General features: G+C 39.0%; 1 long non-coding RNA gene across 1 annotated transcript; it reads left to right on the top strand.

Annotated features, from left to right (window-relative positions):
* Positions 1 to 1,120: 1,120 nt before the first annotated feature.
* On the top strand, positions 1,121 to 2,403 carry LOC142817402 (uncharacterized). The gene is made up of 2 exons (XR_012895214.1): positions 1,121 to 1,201; positions 2,228 to 2,403. It is a non-coding gene; the product is annotated as an uncharacterized LOC142817402 (long non-coding RNA).
* The last annotated feature ends 2,377 nt before the right edge of the window (positions 2,404 to 4,780 follow it).

The following is a 4,780-nucleotide window of genomic DNA, read 5'->3' on the forward strand; positions in this document are numbered from 1 at the left end:
ACATTATTTCAACAAATACATGAACAGGCTGCGGAGGTAGGGTTGATTACAGGGAAAAGTAATCACCGTGGCCTAAATAATTCAATGAAACTCGCCTTGATTTTTCCTGGTATCGCTAACGGCGCATCAAAATTTCTGCCACTCGAATATTTTCATAAAACATACTCATAGTATTTTTCCCGACTCACCTATTTTATCACCGCAAAGCACGTCAGATAGCGCAGCTTGCTACCATTAGGCAGGCCTCACATTCCGAAAAAAAAATGTTCTTGTATCTACTATAACACAGGGTAGTGAAAATGCCCTCCCTCTGACATTGCATCAATCAAGGATAACTATTGTTTTAATGTGGTAATATATAGGTTGTATCAGTACAAACACATTAAAATGTGGTCATTTTTATCTTACTATTCTTTGAGACCAGTTGATCTATATTCCTACCTACTTCCTTCTGTGAATTTGTCTGCTTTGAGGGCTGAATTAAAAAAATAAAATAAATTAGTGAGCACCACAAGGATTTCTCAGGGTTACTCCCAGATGTGTTATCTTCTACCTCTTAAGAGTTTTCCTCGGACCCCTATCTACAAGAATATGTTCGTCACTTGTAGCCTTCGGCAGGTTACGAATTTATTTGTGGTCCAACTCACACAGGGAGAATAAGCAGGTGAAGACCAAATGTGCTTTTTATGTTTCTTTTTTTATTCTCAGCGGCGCCTAAAATAGTTTGTGAATCGTTGAACCACGTTGTCAAATTTTACGTGCTTGAAGCGCTTCGACAATTTAATCAGTGTGGGTCGTAAAAAGTGAAACTGTCAGAAAACCATGGTCTCCAATCAGAGTCTTGACACACATTTTGGTATTTTTCAGAAAACCATGGTCTCCAATCAGAGTCTTGACACACATTTTGGTATTTTAAAGTGTACGATTGCACATCGGCAGCGGTAGCCATGCAAATGACTTGACAGGAATGTATATGGTTGACGAAAATGAGAAAGTACCCGCAGCAATGCAGCAATTTTTAGCACTATGATTGTATTACAACTGAATATAGAAGCAAAAATAATGTGTAAATAAGTAACATGAAAGTATAAACTGTAGTGCTAAATCCTTATTGCCTCAAATTATTTCTGCAGAGAAAAAAAGTTCAAAATGAAGCATCTTTTGGGAATGGACCTTCTTGTTGCTGTTGCCGTCGCACTGGGTAGGCAATGCTTTGGTAATATTTAAATAAATAATACGTGCTCTAGGCCCCACCATGGTGGTCTAGTGGCTAAGGTACTCGGCTGCTGACCCGCAGGTAGCGGGATCACAATCTCGGCGTCGGTGGCTGCATTTCCAATGGAGGCGAAATGTTGTAGGCCTGTGTGCTCAGATTAGGGTGCACGTTAGAAAACCCTAGGTGGTCCAAATTTTAAGAGACTTCCACTACGGCGTCTCTCATAATCATATGGTGGTTTTGCGACATTAAACTCCACAAATCAATCAAATCAATCAATGCGTGCTCTAGAACAATCTCATTTATTGGAAACGCCACAAGTATAGTTTAGAAAAAAGTCAATCACTCGATTCGGCTGAGCAAATTATGCATTCATAAATAGCATTCATCAATAAGCAGTGTGAGGCATTTCTCTTAGTGTGAGGCATTTCTCAATAAGCACTGTGAGGCATTACCCATATGTGCAGCTGCCCGTGCATAGACTATAAAATACTCCACAATAGGTGTCGTACACGCGTAGTTATGTTTTTTGTTGGTGCTATTTACCAAGTATTTTTAATGATGATATTATTATTTAAATTATTATTATTTTTATTATTATTATTATTATTATTATTATTATTATTATTATTATTATTATTATTATTATTATTATTATTATTATTATTATTATTATTATTATTATTATTATTATTATTATTATTATTATTATTATTATTATTATTATTAACCCTCCCTAAATTTTAAATTTGAAACCCACAATAGATATATTACACAGGCCACAAAGAACTCCTGCTGTTTTTCAGCTTACACTTACACCGCACTCTACACTGGTCTTCACCACGTTGCCTTCTCCGAAACGCAATCGGCAAAGTGATAGTCGAGGACGTGATCTTCAGAAACGTCTTTTTAATAGAAAAATATAGTCATAATAATGCAGTGATGCGGTTCATGTGAACTTTCTCATTTAGTGTTATTTCTTGTTAAAAACAAATCATATTCTATTTTCAGCTGTGATCATCATGGCTCCTAACGAAGCGGTTGCTCTGGGTGATGCCATCGGAGGCATTAGTTCAATTGGTTTGCCCAAGAAGTGAACGAATGCTGAATACGGATCAAGCTCTGGCCATTAGTGTCGGCTATTGAATCACTTTTCAAATGCAATAAAACTTTAATACGTGAGAAGGCCCTCTGACCTCGTTTATCTACACATGCATTAATATTTCAAGCAATAGATTGGCCCTGTCGGCCAAGCTACTGTCATGGTGTAGTGTTCTCTAATGATAGTGCTAGGACTATACGGTAATACTAAATTGCAACCGATTATCAGACACTCTCTTAGAGCCACGACTGGCTAACATGGTATCACCACATAAATAATAATGTAGTGTTGAAAAATTGCGAGACTAATCGTAACTAAAAATCATTCAGTTAATATTTAAATGTATTTAAGTTTGAAGATATGAAACTCACCCTCAACCATATTTATCTTCTGTATTAGTATTGCAAAGAACTATTGTCGTCGTTGGCCGTGCCAACCTCATTATTTAGTGTTTTCTAATCTCTATGAAAGTGCTATATTTTAACAGCAGTATTGTACATGCTGCTAAATTTAATACTAGTTAATAAAAAAAACGATCGCCTTACCGCCCTGCGACACCCCCCTCCCCCAAAAGTAACGCGTTGTCATCACTATTAACGAAAAAACGTTATGGAGGCTACCTTTCATTGATTCACTCAGACTTTCTTCAAGACAATTCATAATTGTCTTCGGAGAGTCAGCCAAAGGCTCGAAAAGTGCCTGACTAGTCTACATTACCCAGACAACAACTGCGACAGTGCGTGATGTCATTCACAATTTAACATTACCCCAATATAACTTGTATGGTATACAGAAGAGATAAAAAAACAACTGCTCTTGTAGCTTTGAGAGAAAAATTTTTACATGCATAATTTTACGCTATTGAAGCCCAATAGGTTTCTTCGATTACTGTCACTCCAAACTTATTGGACAACGATGATTGTCAATGGCATCCACTGCGTACAAGGAAAACAACGCACGAAACTCAAATCGCCGAAATAAATAAAAACGCACCAGCAGTCATCAGGCAGCTCTTCATGGGCGTGAATTAACCCAAACCAGCCGGGGCACCAAAGTATACTACTGCGGCGGCAAATTCCAAGTAGCCACACTATTCCTGAGGGTGGCGCGGATTACTTCTAGGATTTTCTCCTAGCCACGTTGTTTTCACGCAAACTTTTCCTTCGTAAATCAACTTGCGAGAATTTTCCGGTTACATAGGCAAATATAGCAACTGCATCACCATCGCTGACATCTTCCAGCGTGCATTATTGAAGTGGCCGACAAGACAACTATGAGTTCCTACGTCGTTTTTTTTTTGTTTCGTGAATCGTCTTACGCAAAAAGTTCTCTTACGCAAAAAACTTTCGTTAGTTAGTTTGTGAATACAGCCCCTGATACCTAAATTTTATGAAGCACTTATTTTGTGCGCAACCACCACTATGTGAATGCATACTCACCAAGAGATCTTGTTGAAGACCAAAGAGATGTACAATCGTGGCCGTAGCTGCGACGTTCATATACTACATTCAGCCGTGGTGATGTAGCAATTTAGCAAATTTTGCGGTGGAGAAATAAGTATGTGTGTGAAAAAAATTGAAGTGACAGGAAATTCTGGTGCCAGAAAAGTACCGATGAAGTGGAATCGCAGAATGGGTGCGTCACCGACGAGGTGAACATGACTTAAAATACCAGCTAACATCTGCTTGAAAAAAAAAGCCCGAGCACTCTGCGGATATATATTGCGCTTACCATATGTGGAATTGAGGCAGATATCGAGGTACAGAAATAAACATGAGGGTAAAAAAGCGAAGGGTCAGGAAATTCTGGCGCCAGGAATTTTCAGCTGCAGTGCAATTACAGAAGTAGGTGCGTCATCAGCGAAGTGAATATGAGCAAAAACTCATTTACGACCTGCTAGTGAAAGAGGATGCTCAGCGGCAACATATGTGGCGTTTGTCCTTTTAGTTCTATAGCATTGAGCCCGGTTTCAACGGCAGCCTCAACCATGCAACTGGAAGGTTGTTTAAATATAAAATTACTTTTTATAACGCAATGGCTCAGGGATTTTGGCTAATATGTAGCACATAAAAAAGCTACCATGTAAATATACTGACGTTTGAAGAGAACTTATGAGATACGTCTTTTAATGAAAGTATGCGAACTTGTATCCGTGTACCTAAGAAGTTATCGTACGCGTAGTCGGATGTATCAAGTTAAACCAGGAATTACAGTGTCCCAAAGTGTACAAGAGAGAGAGAGAAAAATAAATATATTGGGTTGAAAAAGAAGGACTTTTGGAGCTAGATGGGTTGGGCCCCATGTCCAAGGCTCCACTGGCTTGCGCTGCCTGCCGGACGTTGTCCAGGAGTGCTAGTTGCACCTCCGCGACCGAGATAGCAAGGAGTGCCTCCCATTGCTCCAAAGAGTTTTCGATTCCATAGATACGCTGTAAGCGATCACGTTCACTTGGCCGTTTAGCA

Source organism: Rhipicephalus microplus, chromosome 5 (assembly GCF_043290135.1).
Source record: "Rhipicephalus microplus isolate Deutch F79 chromosome 5, USDA_Rmic, whole genome shotgun sequence".
NCBI lineage: Eukaryota > Metazoa > Arthropoda > Arachnida > Ixodida > Ixodidae > Rhipicephalus > Rhipicephalus microplus.